The sequence below is a fragment of the Ascaphus truei genome, chromosome 19 (assembly GCF_040206685.1).
Source record: "Ascaphus truei isolate aAscTru1 chromosome 19, aAscTru1.hap1, whole genome shotgun sequence".
NCBI classification, from domain to species: domain Eukaryota; kingdom Metazoa; phylum Chordata; class Amphibia; order Anura; family Ascaphidae; genus Ascaphus; species Ascaphus truei.
Window position 1 is genome coordinate 34,624,649 of NC_134501.1, and position 19,407 is coordinate 34,644,055.

The 19,407-nt window shown below is 51.1% G+C and overlaps 1 long non-coding RNA gene across 2 annotated transcripts; it reads right to left on the reverse strand.

Annotated features, from left to right (window-relative positions):
- Positions 1-4,133: 4,133 nt before the first annotated feature.
- LOC142470257 (uncharacterized) lies at positions 4,134-15,849 on the reverse strand. Of its 2 annotated transcripts, none has more exons than XR_012789255.1 (3): positions 15,781-15,849; positions 14,175-14,353; positions 4,134-5,108 (listed from the first exon to the last, which is right to left on the reverse strand). It is a non-coding gene; the product is annotated as an uncharacterized LOC142470257 (long non-coding RNA). The 2 variants fall into 2 exon arrangements; XR_012789254.1 differs by lacking the exon at positions 4,134-5,108 and adding an exon at positions 11,465-12,953.
- Between the last annotated feature and the right edge of the window lie 3,558 nt (positions 15,850-19,407).

The window sequence follows — 19,407 nt, forward strand, 5'->3', positions numbered from 1 at the left end:
TTTCTCTGTGTGTCTCTCTTTCTCTCTGTGTGTGTGTGTGGGTGTGCCGCTCTCTGTGTGTGTGTGTCTGTCTATCTGTCTCTCTCTGTCTGTCTCTCTCTGTGAAGCGCCGACGTCCAGACACTGGTTAAGGGGTTCAGGAAACTAGTCATTCACATCTGGCTTTTATTTCTAGATCCGACATTGACACACACACACACACACACGTCTAATTGTAGTATAATGTAATACAATAAATACATTTATGTCAAAAATGAATGTTGTTCTGACCAGGAATTTATTAAATGTATTTTATTTATATATTTTATTTTAAAGCGGGTTGGGGGCGGGACTGGGGGCGGAGTTGGGGCGGGACTAGGGGCGGAGTTGGGGGCGGGACTAGGTGGCGAGTAGATTTTTTGGTTGGGCGAGTAGATTTTTGGGTGATTTGTCGAACACTGTATATATATATATATATATATATATACTGTATATATATATATATAGCAAATGGAAATTTCCTGTATGCTCATTTGCATGTCTTAGACAGGTCTGCAACCTGTATATATATACAGTATATATATATATATATATATATATATTATAATGTTTTATATATATGTATATACAGTATGTATGTGTGTATATATATATATATATATATATATATATATATATACTGTATATACTAGCTGATATACCCGGCGTTGCCCGGATGTAAATACGTAATAGGTAGTATTATTTATAAATCGTGGAACAATAGGTGACTATTTGTTGTAAAGGTTGAATAATAATGTTGAAATGGTTTATTGTAAAGACACCACAGTACAATGTATATTTTGGTGACATAAGAGATGTAAAAATGGGATGAATGTGTCCTGCTAGGGTGTGAGGCGGCGGGTGGCGCATGGGTTGTGAATGCTGTCTGTGAGTGGGGGTCCTGCTAGGGTGTGAGGCGGCGGTTGGCGCGTGGGTTTGTGAGTGCTGTCTGTGAGTGGGGGTCCCTCTAGGGTATGAGGCGGTGGTGGCGCGTGGGTTGTGAGTGCTGTCTGTGAGTGGGGGTCCTGCTAGGGTGTGAGGCAGCGGGTGGTGCGTGGGTTGTGAGTGGGGGTCCTGCTAGGGTGTGAGGCGGCGGGTGGCGCATGGGTTGTGAGTGCTGTCTGTGAGTGGGGGTCCTGCTAGGGTGTGAGTCGGCGGGTCAGTGATGTCAGTGCGTATGGGCGGGAGGCAGCAGGTGTGTGGCGGGTGTGTGAGTGGCGACAGGTGTGTGTTGAGTGCGTGCGGCAGCTGTGAGGCAGAGGTGGCCAGGTGAAAGGCAGAGGTGGGAAGGCAGGAGGGGGAATGCGGGAAGGGGAGGAGGGAAAGTGGAGGGTGGGAAGGGGTGGAGTGGAGGGGGGGAACGGGTGGAGTGGTGGGGGGGGAAGGGGTGGAGTGGAGGGGGGGAAGGGGTGGAGTGGAGGGGGGGAAGGGCTGGAGTGGAGGGGGGGAAGGGGTGGTGTGGAGGGAGTGGAGGGGGGAAGGGGGGGAGTGGAGGGGGGGAGTAGAGGGGGCGAGTGGAGGGTGGAGGAGTGGAGGGTGGAGGGGGTGGGAGTGGAGGGTGGAGTAGGGGGAGAGGAGGGTGGAGGGGGGGAGTGGAGGGTGGAAGGGGCGAGTGGAGGGTGGAGGGGGGGAGAGGAGGGTGGAGGGGGGGAGAGGAGGGTGGGAGTGGAGAGGGGGAGGGGAGGAGTGGAGGGGAGGAGTGGAGGGGAGGAGTGGAGGGTGGGGAATGGAGGGGGGGAGTGGAGGGTGGAGGGGGGGAGTGGAGGGTGGAGGGGGGGAGTGGAGGGGGGGGAGAGGAGGGGGGAGTGGAGGGTGGAGGAGGGGGGGAATGGAGGGGGGGACAGGGGAGGGTGGAGGTGGGAGTGGAGGGCATGAGGCGGCGGGTCAGTGATGTTGGTGCGTATGGGCGGGAGGCAGCAGGTGTGTGGCGGGTGTGTGAGTGAGGACAGGTGTGTGTTGAGTGCGTGCGGAAGCTGTGAGGCAGAGGCGGCCGGGTGAAAAGCAGAGGCGGGAGGGGGGGAGGGGGGAGGGGGGGAGGCGGGAAGGGGAGGAGGGAAGTGGAGGGGGGAAGGGTGGAGTGGAGTGGGGGAAGGGGTGGAGTGGAGGGGGGAGTGGAGGGTGGAGAGTGGAGGGTGGAGGGGGGGAGTGGAGGGGGGTGAAGTGGAGAGTGGAGGGGGGGAGTTGAGGGGGGCGAGGGAGGGGAGGAGTGGAGGGGGTAGGGGAGGAGTGGAGGGTGGGGAATGGAGGGGGGACAGGGGAGGGTGGAGGTGGGAGTGGAGCGGGGGAGGGGAGGAGAGTGGGTGGGAGTGGAGGGTGGAGGGGGGGGTGGAGGGTGGAGAAGTGGAAGGTGGAGGGGGAGAGTGGAGGGTGGGAGTGGAGAGGGGAGAGGGAGGGGAGGAGTGGAGGGGGTAGGGGAGGAGTGGAGGGTGGGGAAGGAGGGGGGACAGGGGAGGGTGGAGGTGGGAGTGGAGCGGGGGAGGGGAGGAGAGTGGGTGAGAGTGGAGGGTGGAGGGTGGGAGGGGGAGAGGTGGAGGGGGTAGGGGTGGAGAGGAGGAGTGGAGGGGAGCTTGGGGGGGAGTGGAGGGGGAGAGAGGGGGGAGTGGAGGGGGGGAAAGAGGGGAATGGAGGGGGCGAGGGGGGCGTGGAGGGGGGCAGGAGTGAAGTGGAGGGCGGGGTGAAGTGGAGGGAGGGGTGAAGTGGAGGGAGGGGTGAAGTGGAGGGGGGCAAGAGTGGAGGGGGGGCCAAGAGTGGAGGGGGGGGAAAGCGTGGAGGGGAGGAAAGAGTGGAGGGGAGAAAAGAGTGGAGGGGGGGAGGAGTGAAGTGGAGGAGGGGTGACGTGGCGGGGGGGGCGCGAGTGCGGGGGGGGGACCGTGGCTGGGGGGGCCCGTGGCGTGGGGGCCCGCGTGGCGGGGGGCCCTGTGGCGGGGGGGCACGCGTGGCGGGGGGGCCGAGAGGCGGGGGGTGGCCGCGTGGCGGGGGGGTGGGGGAGTGCGCTGTGACCGTGGAGGGGGGCGGCGTGGAGGGGGGGCTAGAGTTGATGGGGGGAACGTGGCTGGGGGGGGGCCGAGTGGAGGGGGGGCCACAGTGGAGGGGGGGGACGACGAGGAGGGGGGGCCGAGTGGCGGGGGGGTGGGAGGGGGCCGCGTGGCGGGGCGGCGGTGGCGTACGGGGGCGGGTGTGGCTTGGGGGCAGCCGGTGGGGGGGTTGCCGGGCGTGGCCGGGGCGGCGGCGGGGGGCCGGGGGAGGAGGGGGAGGCCGGGGGCGGGGACCCCCCAGTGTCGGGGGGCCCGAGTGTCGGGGGGGAACCGCGTGTCGGGGGGGCCCGCGTGTCGGGGGGGCCGAGTGGCGGGGGGGGTGGCGGGAGGTGGGGTGGAGGGGGCGGCGGGCGAGGGCGTGGCGGATGGGGTGCAGTTGGGGGGGTGACGGGGCGTGGACGGGGCGGCAGGGGGCGGGGGGGCCAGGGGCCGGGGGAGCAGGGGGCCTCTGTATGTCCATAATTCTGTATCCGCTTGCCCCCCCCCCCATCCGGGCGTCCGTTCCCCCGCTGGCTCGGTGGCTGGCCGCCCCCCTGCTTGTTCTCCGCTGGCTCGGGCCTCTCCTCCCCCCCCCCCATTCCCCGAGGGCTTGCCCGCTTCCCCCCCGCCGGCCGCTTGCTCCCCCGATGGGTCGTCCGGCCAATGGAGGCGCGTGCAGGCGGCGGCAGGAAGCGCCATGTGTGGTCCTGGCCTGAGGCGGGAGGTAATGGTGAGCTCCCGCGGCCGGCTTCTCCGCCACTTGTTCCTGGGCGGTTGAGGTGGGACGCACAGGGGTGTTCTGCGGCAGGGGTTTAAGGTGTGAGGCAGGAGGGGTGTGAGGTGTAAGGTGTGAGGCGCAGGGTGTAAGGTGCAGGGTGTAAGGTGTGAAGGTGTGAGGAGGCACGCCTGTGGGAGGGGTGTGAGGCAGGAGGGGTGTGATGTGTATGGTGTAAGGCGCAGGGTGTAAGGTGTGAGGCGCAGGGTGTAAGGTGCATGGTGTAAGGTGTGAGGCGCACGCCTGCGAGGGGGTGTGAGGCCAGTGTGTACTGTCTTACCTGGGCTGCTGCACAGTGTGTGGTAGGCCATCTTGGAGAGGAGCACGCGGGGAGTGTGTGTGTGTGTGTGACCACACCGGCCAATGAGAGGTGTGCGGGGGCGGGCGGGCCAAGGGAGCCATCTCATTGGCCTGAGGTGGAGTGACGGGCCAAAGGTCCAATGCGATTGCCCCTAGACACAGGGAGACACAGGACAGACAGACAAACACACACATACGACGGTTTGAGAAATATATATATAAATATATATATATGTATATATTGTATGTTGTTATATAGATATACATATATACATACACACGCACAATCACAATTCTCATTATGCTTTACAAACACAGTAACTGTCAGACAGTAACACACTCACTCAGATACACACACTAATGGTTATATTCACACATATACTCCCTCTCATTCTCACTACACACGCACCCTCTCGGTGTACTAAACAAACAATGCTTATAAAAAATATACAATACATACTGAAAAAAACCCCAAAAAAACCAATGCATATAAACAAACCCCAGTGCATACTGTGTAACAAAACCCAATGCATATAAAAAAATGCGTCTTCCTAAATATGTATGTATGTACAGCTCAACCCCCTTATAACGCTGTGCTTGGGGTCCAAAGAATCACATCGCGTTATAAGCGGATCGCGTTAGAAATAATGTACAATTATATGCATTGTGCAATAAGGTATTTAAGTGTTACGCCGGTGCTGCCCGCAGACCAGACCCGTCCCCTGAGCTGAAGGGGAAGTGGTAATACACGCACCCGCAGCAAAGGGAGCGTGTCCGGAGTGTGGTATGAAGCGTTGCCAGGCCAGGTGTAGTAAGGTAGACAATACTTGCCGGTACTGGTTGAAGAGATAGAGTGAATGCTACCTTGCCGAAGTCAGGGAGTGGAGAGTGGAGATAGGTCGTAGTCCAAGCCGTGTTCAAGGGGTTACCAGAGTGAGCGTTGTCCAAGGAGTGCCGAGATCGAGAGCCAGAAGGGGTAGTCGTACGAGCTGCGTCAGAACCTGTGAAAACACTGAGAGAATCCAGAAGTACTTCCATACAGAGACTATGTCGAGCAAAGACTGAGAGCAGAGAGGAGCTAGATAAAGCAGGAAGGTCCAATCAGGAACGGAGGCGGGACAGGAAGAGCTACAGGGAGACACTGCAGATTGGTGCAGGCATAACAGGCCAGGTGAGTCTTGTTAGTAAAATACACTGGACACCTAACAAGCTCCTATTGAACCCCCAAAATAACCACAACATATATATAAGCATATGAATGTCACAGAGGAGTGCTACTGAGCATGGCAATATATATTTAAAACCAGAGACAGCACATAAAACACAGACACAGCTCAGTTTTAGCACATCCAGTGAAAATCATACACGGTACAGTGCCTAAATATATATGTATAAATATCTATTAAGTAAAATGGTCTTTTAGTTTGACATTTTTGGCCAAAATTGTTGTAAGCCCCTGAGCCAACGTCACGGCAGACCACAATTCAGTGGTCCCTAACGCTAATATAAATTCTTAATAACCTGTGTAATAACAGGAAGAATGATTTATAGTAAATCTGTCAATATTAGTTGCAAAGTTCTAAGTCTGATTGAAGCCTTTATTAACCTGTACATTACCAGGAAAGGCACTCTGTATTAGAGATGTCACAACCATCCTGCAAGCAAACAAGTTCCCCTGTGTGGAAGATGCTATGGAGTGAGCCCTTAACCATTTAAATGTGGGAGGGGGTGAGCTTAAATTAAGTAGGAGGTTGCCAACCTCCAATCAGCCAGGACTAGCTGAAACACAATTGTAAAATATACTGGACACCTAACAAGCTCCTATTGAACCCCCAAAATAACCACAACATATATATAAGCATATGAATGTCACAGAGGAGTGCTACTGAGCATGGCAATATATATTTAAAACCAGAGACAGCACATAAAACACAGACACAGCTCAGTTTTAGCACATCCAGTGAAAATCATACACGGTACAGTGCCTAAATATATATGTATAAATATCTATTAAGTAAAATGGTCTTTTAGTTTGACATTTTTGGCCAAAATTGTTGTAGGCCCCTGAGCCAACGTCACGGCAGACCACAATTCAGGGGTCCCTAACGCTAATATAAATTCTTAATAACCTGTGTAATAACAGGAAGAATGATTTATAGTAAATCTGTCAATATTAGTTGCAAAGTTCTAAGTCTGACTGAAGCTTTTATTAACCTGTACATTTACTTATTAGATATTTATACATATACATATTTATATTTATACATATACATATACATATACAAATATTTCTGGCTGGGTGGAGGGCATTCTAAAACCACTTGTCAGGAACACACCCAGCTATATCCAGGATACCACCGACCTGCTAAACAAACGGAATGTCATTGGCCCCCTCCCTACAGGAACACTACTAGCAACTATTTCTGTAGAGTCACTTTATACAAACATCCCCCACGAGGATGGGATTTCAGCCTGCAGATACTTTCTGGGATCGCAGGAGCCACTCACAGAGACAGTGACTAAATGCATTGAATTTATTCTGACCCATAACTACTTCACATTTGGAAATGACACATACCTCCAGACAACCGGGACTGCTATGGGTACTCGGATGACGCCACAGTATGCCAATCTGTTCTGCGCAAAACTGGAAAGTGACTTTCTGTCCACCTGTCACTTGAAACCCCTTACATACCTTCGCTACATCGATGACATCCTCCTGATTTGGACCTCTGGCGAACAGGACCTCCTACAGTTCTATGACAACTTCAATACTTTCCACCCGACCATCAACCTCAAACTCACCCATTCCCCGGATGAAGTACATTTTCTAGACACCACCATTACTATAAAGAACAACCAACTACAGACTTCTGTATACCGCAAACCTACAGACAGAGCCAGCTATTTGAGGGACAACAGCTTCCACCCGACACACACCAAACATGCAACCATCTACAGTCAAGCCATACGATACAACCGGATATGCTCCGACACAGCAGACAGAGACTAGCGGATTAAAGCCTTGAGATCAGACTTTATAAACCGTGGATATAACCACAGAATTGTAGACCAGCAAATTCACAAAGCCACCAGAATACCAAGAAGTGATCTCCTTGAATACAAACAGAAGGAGACAGGCGACAGGGTTCCTTTGGTGGTCACATTAACCCACACCTAGGAGCCCTACGCAAGATCGGCAGGAAACTACAACCCATTCTCCAGGAAGATACAAGACTGCAACAGGTCTTCCCTGAAGCACCCTTATTATCATACAGACAACCCCATAATCTCAAGAATATTATGGTGAGGAGTAAAGTATTCAGCAGTACAACTGAATGCGGGACAAAACCATGCCAGGACCCAAGATGCAAAACCTGCGCAATGCTCTACACAGCGGACACAATACAAATACCACACAAGAATCGGGAATACAAAATCAGAGGAGGGTTCATCTGTTCCTCCAGAAATGTCGTGTACCTCATCATGTGCATGAAATGCCCAGGGGGCTGCTACTACATAGGTGAGACAGGACAGGGGCTAAACAAGAGAATGAACCTGCATCGCCACAGCATCACACGCGGAACAAGAGACAGTCCTGTTGGCGAACATTTCTCTGACTCTGGCCATAAGATGAACGATCTGAGGGTTGCCATACTCAAAGGTAATCTTAAAACCCCGAAAGAGAGACGGTTGCATGAATACAAATTTATGCAACTGTTCGGGACACTTAGCAGTGGCCTAAACAGAGATCGAAATTTTATGAGTCATTACTGACAGTAGTGAACTCTCGTCCCATAAGCGCTAAAGGCCATGTCTGTGCATACTGTGCTATATGTATGCACACACAGCTGTCTCTCACACATACTAATACTCCTTATTTTTCCATCCCTATACACCAATAGGGACCACTAAGTATCCACACACTCTTTTAGTTGTGCTACTAACTCTCACATTTCCACACCCACCCACACCATTTATATCCAGTCCCACTCCACACACACCTTGTGTAAAGCACTGTATATACTGTGGGCTCTCCATTCATTTTGATTCACACTGATACACATACACACTCTTTCTTCACTTGCTTTCACAGTAACCTTTTGACACCTCTAGCCATAAAACACATCCACACCGGGGGAAGGAACAGCACAGATAACATTCCAAGAGACACTGTTTTTAAGTTTACCTTTTGCTTCATTCATTGTAACATCGCCGGAAGAAGAGATCAGTGTATCTCGAAAGCTCGCACAAATAAAAGCATTTCGTTAGCCACAGAACGGTATCATCTATTTATTTTTTTATTTTTTTGATTATATATATATATATATATGTGATAAAAAATCACTGGCACTCCAATAGAAATTCAATAATGAATAGGTGCATGTCCCATATAAATAATAAAAGTATACATTACCGCATAGCAGCAAAAAGGGAGACAGCACTCAGGTGAATGAAAATAAATGTATTAAATACAGCACATAACTCCAACGTTTCGATCCCACAGGGGGATCTTCCTCAGGGTGGTGCATCACCCTGAGGAAGATCCCCCTGTGGGATCGAAACGTTGGAGTTATGTGCTGTATTTAATACATTTATTTTCATTCACCTGAGTGCTGTCTCCCTTTTTGCTGCTATGCGGTAATGTATACTTTTTTTATATATATATATATATGTATATGTAGAGGTATCAGTACCGTGTTAGCCGAGCTTCAACAATCTCTCACATTTCCACACCTACCCACACCATTTATATCCACTCCCACTCCACACACACCTTTTGTAAAGCACTGTATATACTGTGGGCTCTCCATTCATTTTTATTCACACTGATACACATACACACTCTTTCTTCACTTGCTTTCAGTTACCCTTTGACACCTCTAGCCATAAAACACATCCACACCAGGGGAAGGAACAGCACAGATAACATTCCAAGAGACACTGTTTTTAAGTATACCTTTTGCTTGCTTCATTTATTGTAACATCGCCGGAAGAAGAGATCAGTGTATCTCGAAAGCTCGCACAAATAAAAGCATTTCGTTAGCCACAGAACGGTATCATCTATTTATTTTTTGATTATTGAAGCTCGGCTAACACGGTACTGATACCTCTACATGTATATACATATTTATTATATATATATATATATATATATACATGTAGAGGTATCAGTACCGTGTTAGCTGAGCTTCAATAATCAAAAAATAAATAGATGATACCGTTCTGTGGCTAATTATGCTTATTGGTTATCGTTTGTGTAGCATGTTTTGGGCATGACCAGATTAGCTGGCTGTCCTGTTAGTAAGGGCTCAAGAAGTGAGTTAGTGTCCCTAACAAGACTAGGCTTTAATTTGCAAGAAAGTAGTTTCTTAAAGGGACAGTGCACCCGTACTTATTTTGGTTGTGGCTAATAAACCACTAGTGTTTAAAGTTTCCCATCGTGTCAAGCGTCTTACTGACCCCGCCGCGAGGCCGTCCTGCCACTATATATATATATATATATATATATATATATATATAATACTGAGTTAAGTTATGGTGAGTAAAAAAAGTGACAAAAACCCTCCACAGGAAAGCAAATATGCAAATATAACTGTATGCTCATCTGCATGTCTTAGGCAGGTCTGCAACCCGCCTTTCCCCATTATCACCCAGCATACAGCACTTCCACTGCAGCAAGGGATTCTGGGAAATGACATGCAAATGAGCACACAGTGTCACTTTTTGCCTCAATAACCATTTTTAACATGGTTCCCTATAGGCTTAAGCTTGCTGCATGGTCACAACTCAGTATTATGGTTTAGCCTAAATTTACCTCCGGGCTATATTCTCCCCCTCGCAGAATCCCAACGACCTCGCTTGGGTAGCAACCATGCAACAGAGGATTATATAATGGAAAATGCATTGTAACTGTTACTTCACATACATTAGGCATTTGTTCACTGGTACCCAACATACCCGCATGGATACCCGAGGCCAGCTGAGTCTCAGAGTGGAGTGCCCCTAACTGATTGGGTGAGGGTATCCCACCTTGACTCCTGTGAGTCTTTTGGAGCTCAAGACCAGTCCCTTGCACCAGCCCACCTTCTCCCCCTTGCCGGATCCTCCGGTCTCGTCTCATGGGAGACAGGGAGGCTCAGTCTCTTGCCTCGGTCCACCACATGGCGAACATAGCGCTCCATCGCGCACCTGGGAGAGGCCACAACTACCAGAGCGGTCTCAACACAGTCTTTGTCCGCTCCAGCAATCCCTTAAACGGTGACACCATCGTTGGGCAGCACAACCTCTTCGTGCAGGCCCGGGTCTCGGGAAGGCCGAGCTTGGAGACTCCTCGTGCAGGAGTATGTGTCGCTCCGGTCCGCTACACCGGATACCTTGATGAGGTCGAATTCGTTCCATGATGTGCAGAGATCTTCTGGGGGAGACACCGCCACCAGGACGCGATGACGGGGTGAGCCCATCGCCCGGGTGACCCTACCTTTGGAGTCACCAGGCTCCACGATCACCGGTGAGCTCACACCCGACACCCCTGGGGCAGTCAACTTACCCCTATCGTTGTCGGCAGGTACTGATCCCAAGCCTGGGACCGCTGGTACCTCGGTGGTAGGCCGGACTGGCCGTTGCAGGTCACACGGGCCCACATCATGGTCTGCATCAGTTGAGGTGGTTGGCTCAGTGACCTCACTGGAGTGGTCCGCCGGCAGGCGCATCACCACGCTCGGTTGGTCGCTAGAATCACCACACATGGGCGGGGGTACAAACACCTTACCCTGGGCCTCCGGGATCTGTGGTTCTGGCATCGGTGGTTCCTGCTCGGGAACCGGGTCTGGAACCGACATCTGGGGTTCCGACATCTGGAGCTCCGCCTTCAGCGGCTCCGGTTCAGCGTCTGGAAAGTCCATTTGGGCACACGGCCCCTCCTCTTCTTTCTCTGCTGGTTCCGCCGCCTGGGGTAGGATAGGCTTTAGGAACCAGGCCCCGCAACACTCACATTGAGGCTCCCACGCCAGTGCCTCCCTCCGGGAACAGCCACATTTGAGGCCAAAACACTGGGTAAACGTTTCTCCGTCCACCTCAGTTGACCTGAAACCTAGCTGTAACTGGGACGGTTCGACTCCCTCTTTAAGGGCTTCACTCAGGCAGGGGCACATTAGCACTGTGACCTCTATTCCTGGCAATTTCCAGGGCTCATACACATCAGGGTGTAACCCCTGGCAGTCTCTCTCATCCTCGGGGAGGGAACACTCCATTTCTGCAACAGTGTCCTCTGCCGCTGGCGGTTTGGGTTGCAGGAACTGCGCCGCACAGTCAGGACACTTAGGCCCTTGGGTCAGCTCCCCAACGGCACACTCACATTCATTCAGACGGCCGTACAGGCATTCTTCCCCATCTACCACGGTCATCGTGAGGGCAACTGGTGACTCAGATGCTCCGTCCATCCAGCCACCCGTCACCTTCCATTCTTTTAACGCACACGGGCACACCACCATTGGCAAGACTAAATGGGGGGCCCGTACGATTCTATACAGCCAAGGGTGCTTTTCTCGGCATCCCTTGCTTTCCTTAGGGGGAACAGAAATGGCTGATTTCTGCTCACGACACTCCCTCCCCCTGGTGGACTCTAGAGGAGGAGCAGCACAGTCTTTTGGGGAATGTTGCGAACTCGGTACTGAGTCACTCACAGTGTGGGGGCGGGGCTCTGGTTTTCCCGCCAGTCCTGGGCAGGGGTTTGCAACATTCTTCTGTGCAGGCTAGCAGTCAGCCGCACACGTGCCATGGTGATTTGGCGGGAGTCGCCATTTTGGGTGGGGCTCACTGTTAATGTCAATAGGGCTCTCGGTGCAGGCAGATACTGCCAAGTCAGGGTAGATAAAGGGGCACCCATCGGTCGGACCCCCGGGCAAATTTAAGAATTTAGGGCCATCTTCCTCGCTTAGGGTCTGGCCTGCATATATCAGGACAGTACTCCATTGCACAGTGTCATCATACCTTCGCCCTCTGACCCACGTACCCGCCAGTCCAGGGAGCTTCCGAACCTGCGCCTGGACATCTAACAAGGGCACGCCAGCCGGGACTGCCCCCACGGCAACCACGCGGTTAGGAGTCACGTTCACTTTCAAGGCCCATGCGTAGACCTCCTGCTTTGAGAGCACCCACATGGTGGAACAAAAATAGGACACAATTTAGAAAAAAACATACAGGGCACCCCAGGTCTGATATCTCAGCAGCGCCTCCAAATGTAGCCTTTTTTGTGAACCGGCCTGACCCACCCAATCTCACATTGGCCCCTGTGGTCTAACCGGTCCCTTTCCTTGCGGCACACCTCTTCTAAGGGACTACTGGTAACTGTATAACACCTGTGGCTCCAGGAGATCTGAGCCTCCGCTAGCTGGGAGCCTGGGGAAACCCTTACCATTTACCTGGTGCAGCGCCTCCACTTACCCAGGATCCCCGTTATGAAAGATAGCCCTGGGTAAGAAATACAATAACACACGTATACGATAAAACAATAACTAACACTTTACTTGAGAACATATAACACATTACATAACATCATGCTCTATCCGCATCACCTTAACCATATCACCTCAGCCCAATGTCTGGTGTTCACACCCAGTGTCCTGTGATCCCCCACACCCAATGTCCCGTACTCCTACGGAGGTCGTGGGTGACTGCGCAGTCACTAAATGATCTATTAGGCCTGTTGGTGCACATGTGTAGAAATACCTTCCGAGCACTCCGATGCTCGGGCCTGCTACACTCTTCTAAAAGGGTCAGACGTGCGAAGCCTCCGTCTGATCCTATCCAGGTACTTCTCCAGGACCCCAACGAGGGTCCCACCGCTTCACGGGAAAACAACCGTCTCTCGGTAACACACCGTCTCACGGGAACAGCAACCGCCGCTATCCCTATCTATCCTTAACGTGACAGGAACCCTAACCTAGGGCCTGTCCCTGATGAACCGCAACCTGGGGTGGCTTGGGGAAAACTCCTAGGGCCTGCGGAGTAATAACCTGCCCACTCCCCTAGCTACCCAGTCCTATCTGTAACTACTAACTACTTGCTACTCCTAACAGCCTGCAGCAGACACACAGCTCTCACCGTCAGCCTGCAGACATCCACCCACGCTGCACACACTGCGCCCAGCACATGCAGCAACACACACACACAGCTGCATTCGTACACAGCCACCTGAATCCCCGCAGCAAATCCACTGCACACACTCTGTGCCTATTTGCCAGTGCGCACAGCACTACCCGCTGTGGCACTGCCAAACCTGCACCTACACACCTACGGGTGACCTTCCCTATCTAGGGCCGTCCCTCTTCAGTTACCCCCTGCCATTACCGGGAATTGGGACCTGCCTGGGGACCTAAGGAGAACCCTTACCTGGTGCAGGAGCCACGCGCTCCCTACACCCTTCCTACTCCTTCCTTCTCCTCTGCCTGACTGCCTGAGCAAAGCCCGGGAAAATGTATCTATTTTCCCGGGCTGAGCTTCCTCCAGCCCTATTGGCCGCAATGGAGCACCTGATCTCTGTCTCCCTATGCCTGCCCTCGCGCGATCTCTCCCTAGCTCTGGGGATCCTACCTGCGCATGCGCGACCTGTCTGGAGCCTTCCCTGCGCTTGCCGCCTACTGCGCATGCGCGAGCTAACGCGCAATGGCGGCGCCCTCTACTTTACAAGCCGGGCCGGTGGCAACGCGATCGCGGCCCTAGCGACGGCCCGATCGCGTCCCCGGCAACCGGCCTGCACCGCAATACCTCGCGTTGCTCCCTGCACTGGCCCCCACCCTCGCGAAGTGCCGGCGGGTCCGTCGCAGCCTCCGGCGGCACCCGCTACCACACGGCACTCGCGGAGGGGGGCCAGAAAGTGTAAATTTACCTCGGGGCTACATATATATATATACATATATGTGTGCATGGCCCCTATATATATATATATATATATATATATATATACACACACACACACACACACACATACAGACAAACCCCGTAATAATGCGATCCGTTAAAACGCGAGTCCGCTATTTATGGGTTTTACCGGGCTATGGGTTTACCTGGTAAATCTCCGGGCGGCAACGCGGCCCCATTTGACGTCACGCAGCCATGTTGATGGGATTTGCAGGGGGTGATGCCGGGAGGAAGCCGGGAGGAAGCCGGGAGGAAGCCGGGAGGATGCCGGGAGGATGCCGGGAGGAGCAGGAAGACGCCACCGCCGAAGCTAGGAGAAATAAACCTGTATAAAGAAGATAAATGTAACAGATGTTATCTCCGGGTTAGCCTTCAATAGAAGGTGTAAACCTCGGGCCCTAATGCAGCATCTGATGCTCTTTAACCACTGCACATATTTAGTAACACACTGATACACACATCATGGGGAGCTGGGATTTGGGCGGGATGTCACTGTGTTCTACAGGTGTTTGCACAGGAATAGCCCCCTCTCTCCATCCCTTATTATGATTGGCCCTAGGATTAGGGGGGAGGGCTCAGTGCAGAGGAAACAATTGACAATCCCACCCATTTAAAGGCCATCAACAAATTTTTTGCTTTTAGCCCGTTTACATTTGGTAAAGTATCAACGTTCTTTACAGAGATTGTCTTTGGATAACTACGTGGGTTTGCACCTTTTAAATGACATCATCAATTTAAAGAAACAAGATACCGTGGGGCAGCGCCAGGAATTCTGGGACCGTTTCCTCTGTGCATAATGGCCCCCCCTCCCCTCCATCTCCCCATCTGCCTCATTAAGGGGATTATTCCAAATGCTCCGCTCACGTGAATGGGAGTTTTCGGACACTGCTTCAGAGCGGATTTAACCCTGTGCGTGCCCCAGGACATAGTGACTACGTGTGTGCGTGTTGTTTTTCCGGGTTAGATCACTTCCTGTGTTCCCATGGAGCGCGATCTAACCAGTGAGGAAATGGAGGAGGATCGCTCTTCATCTGTTTCCTCCAAAATGGCCACTGTGAACACATGACCACACTGTGCCGTAGCGGCGGTGGCACTCAAAGGGTTAATAAGTCCCTTAAACTCCAAAAACATAACAGCAAATTCCCCAGAACACACAGTATGCAGGGATTTTATTAGGGGCTGGTTATACCCCAATGCTCTGTAAGCAGCTCACATCCCCTATAATGGCCCTTCTAATAGCCCCATACCCCTGTTCTTCCTCATGAACGCTGGCACTATTTTGTGAAGCTGCTGTATATTAGGATTTACCAAACAGATAACATGCGCCGGCAACCGCGGTTACCCAGAATTCCCCAGGTGCTGTGACGTTTGCAGACTCGATTTTATCAGTTTACAGCAACATTTCCACCTTGTAATTTTCCCAAATAAAGCGATTCTCTGGCTGCTATACATTACGTTGTGCTTATATATGTTAATTACGTCCATTCATGGCCAGGTAATGTCCTGCCCTTCTGGGATTATTACTATTATAATTTCACATTCTTTCTATTTGTTATCATTTAAACAACAACATGTCTATCGTGCAGCACCTCCTCCTTATCCTCTAATGGGGAGAGAGAGGGGATGGGGGAGAGAAAGAGGAGGGGGGAGGAAAGCAGGGGGAGAAAGAGAGAAGGTGAGAGGAGAAATTGGGGGGGGTGGAGAGAGGAGGGGAGAGAGAAGGGTGGGGGGGGAAAGGAGCCCACTGCCTACCTGCTCCCCTGGAGGATTACGGGGGCCTGCAGAGCTGCCCTGAGAGGTGCCTGTCAGGGAAGCCTGCCTCTTCAGACAGGCAGCTCTAAAGACAGCCTCCTGCAAGACCCTCTGTAGCACCTTCCAGGAGGCCCCCTCTGCACCAGGACTGGAGTCCCAGCTGTCGCCCCCTGGTGGAGGCCCGGGCTGTGGGCGCAGGCGCTAGTGTAATATGAAATGTCTGTGACGTGTGATCCTATTTATATATACTTTCTTACTGTAATTCCAGTGAGTTAGGCTGTCATTATATGTGTATACAGTATACATAAATACATGCACAGACATAGGCACCCAATGAGGGTTATTCATTATACTGCAATAGTGCCGATTAGGTCACTATCACACAAAGACTTCCGATTTTTTCCTTGCCACAGTGTCCTGATCGGAACTAGCACAGTTTAAGGACATGGCCTCAATGACACATGCGCAGATTCATCAAGCACCGGTACAGGGTCAGCACACCCGATCCATTAACTCCTATTCAAGTCAAAGAGAATTAACACCAGACTGGGTGCACTGACCCTGTACCGGCGCTGGGTGCATCTGCCCCATTGTGATTATAGGTCTATGTATGTATCTGTGTGTGCGCTTGTGTCTTTGAGGCTGTGTCCTTAACTGCGATATGATACAAGAAGGGGCAGACATTTTTGTTTGGCAAGGGTGTATTTTATTTATATAATGCCAGCAATGTACGTAGTGCTTTACACATGTAACAGTATAATACAGGGGATTATAACACAATACGGGAAACATACATAAGATCAGACACTGGGGATGAAGCCCCAGACCCTGACGCGGCCGACAGATCGCTCATTGGGGCTTAGGGTCGAGGGCGACTATTCCTAATGTCTGATCTTATGTTTTATGCTGTGCAAGATAAAAATATACATACATCCCCAAATATAAACAGTATACCTCTATATCTGTGAGACACGTTTCTGAATGTCTCACCGCTATATCATCCTGGATAGCCCTCCGCCGACTTAAACTTAACATGGCAAAAACAGAGCTCCTCATACTTCCTCCCAAACCTGGCCCTACTACCTCCTTCCACATTACTGTTGGAAGTACTATCATTCGCCCAAGCACGCTGCATAGGGGTCACACTCAACTCCTCTCTCTCATTCTCCTCTCACATTCAAAACGTTTCTAAAACCTGTCGCTTTTTCCTCCGCAATATTACAAAGATACGCCCTTTCCTCTGTTGCTCAACTGCTAAAACTCTGACACAGGCCCTCATTCTCTCACGTCTCGATTACTGTAACCTCCTGCTGTCCGGCCTTCCTGCCTCTCCCCTGTCTCCCGCATAATCTATCCTAAACACTGCTGCCAGAATCACTCTACTCTTTTTTTTTTATAACTTCAATTGTATTTGTTTTTTAGAGTCAAAACTGTGACATTGGCTTGACAAACATTCAGGCATTGTATCAGGGCAATATCATACAGGTGTCCAGATTAACAATTGCTCCAAATGATATCTCATCTAGAAGGTATATGAAAGTAAAATTGAATTACTATAAATGCAAAGAACCACTAACCAACTAAGAACAAAAGACAAATGAAGTAACGCGGGAAAAAGGGGGAGGGAAGGGGATGGGTGAGTGTCCTGGTCTGCTCCACCGCAGGAGATGCCCTCACTTGAGAATCAATCCCTTATAAACCTCGCTGATGCAGGGGATGAGATCGCTGTGGCCTGGTTATGCCTCTAGCTATCCTCAACAGGCTCTCTGCATAATACCGCCGCTTTAGGCTGTGATAATACTCACAAGAGAACGCATCTGGAACTATTAATGCCAAATCGTACTTACCTCAACCCCGGGGATATCTGTCTGGGCCAGCCAAGGCATCCAGACTTTTAGGAAATGTTTGCCAGTGTCATTAACCAGACTTGTTAACTTTTCCATCTGGCAGACAAACCAAATTCTGTTCTGAATCTTTGGGATAGATGGAATTTCCGGTTGTTTCCATAGTGCTGCGATCTCGCATCTCGTTGCTGTTGCAAAGTGTGCAATCAGTTTATAACCTGCTTTGGATAAACCCAGCAATGGTCTGTTCAATAAGAACAACCAAGGGTCCGGGGGAATTGTGAGGTCAAAAATCCTCTTGATCCAATTTCTAATTTCCTCCCATATAGGGGAGATCCGAGGGCAGGACCACAGCATATGTAACAGATTCGCAGCTTCTCCGCATTGTCTAGTGCACGAGATAATTTAATTGGGGTTAGATGCCACCTCATCAGGACTTTATATGCGTTCTCCTTTAATGTAGTGCAAATCGATGTTTTGGTCACCGTCATAACTATTGCCGTCCAAGTTTTTCCCTCTAGCTCTTCCCCTGAGGCCTCGGCCATGTTTAGTGCTTACTTGCTGACGCGCGCTCCCGCACAGCACTGAGCAATTAGAGCGGCTTTAGTAGGGGCTCACCTACGCAGGCGCGCGGAAGCGTAGGACTTGGGGGAATTTAAAATTCCCCCGCTTGCCGGCGCGACAGGCCGGTCACGTGAGCTGTTCGCCCAATCAGGGCGAACCAGCTCCGTGACGTCACTGGCCCGCCCCCGGCCAGTAATGCGCCCGCCCCCAGCCCGCCCCCTGACGGCCCACTGACAGCGCGTGCGGTAAGCAACCGCAAGGCCAGGGAAAGCACCCGCTTTCCCTGCGCCTCAGCACGTCAGCAGGGAGCCTGGCCGAGGCCTAAGTCTGCCTCCCATTGCTTCATGTAGTTTAGCTTTGGGTGTTCTCCTGGCCCAGAACTGATCACTTCTCTGTACACCTGTGATGTGAGTCCCCGAGTGTTGTTTTTTTTTTTAACACAGAGCTTCTCAGAAGTAGTCAAGGTGGAGTGGGGGGCTAATTTGTTATAAAATGCTCTCATCTGGAGGTATCTAAAGAATTCTTAGTGGGGGACAATTTTGTCTGATCTAATTTGGTCGAATGATTTAATACCCTTTCTACTCTCCAGATCTCTAAATCTATTAAAGCCATTTTGTTTCCAAATAGAGAAGTAGCTACTATTCAAACCTGGAGCAAAGTCTGGGTTGCTCCAGAGAGGGGTCATCAGTTGGTTAAAGCACACTTAAAAATACATGACTCCCAAACAGACAAGGAGCTGGTCATTGAGGAAAGAGGCGTGATAGCTGACTTGAGCGCTGTTTTAGGTAGCCTAATGAGATTACTCAGCTCTAATGGGGAGCAGAATTCACTCTCCAGAGCCACCCATCTTTTCAATGCTGGGTCACACTGTCACTGTATAATTTGGCATAATTGTGCTGCCTTATAATAGGACAACAAGCAAGTTACCGCTAGACCCCCCGTTAGGGGAGTTTTCTTTAGAATTGATCTATTTACTCTCGGCTTCTTACCTCCCCAGATAAATGCAGAGATTGCAGACTGAAGTGAGAGCATTTCCTTCAGTCTCAGTGGTACCGGCAATGTCTGAAATAGATATAGAAAGCGAGGGAGGAGATTCATTTTGACACTATAAATCTTTCCTAGCCAAGAGATCCTGTATGTTGCCCATTTTCTCAGGTCTTCTTTTAATGTCCGGATAAGTTTGGGGTAATTTGCATCATAAATATTTCTATAATCTTTG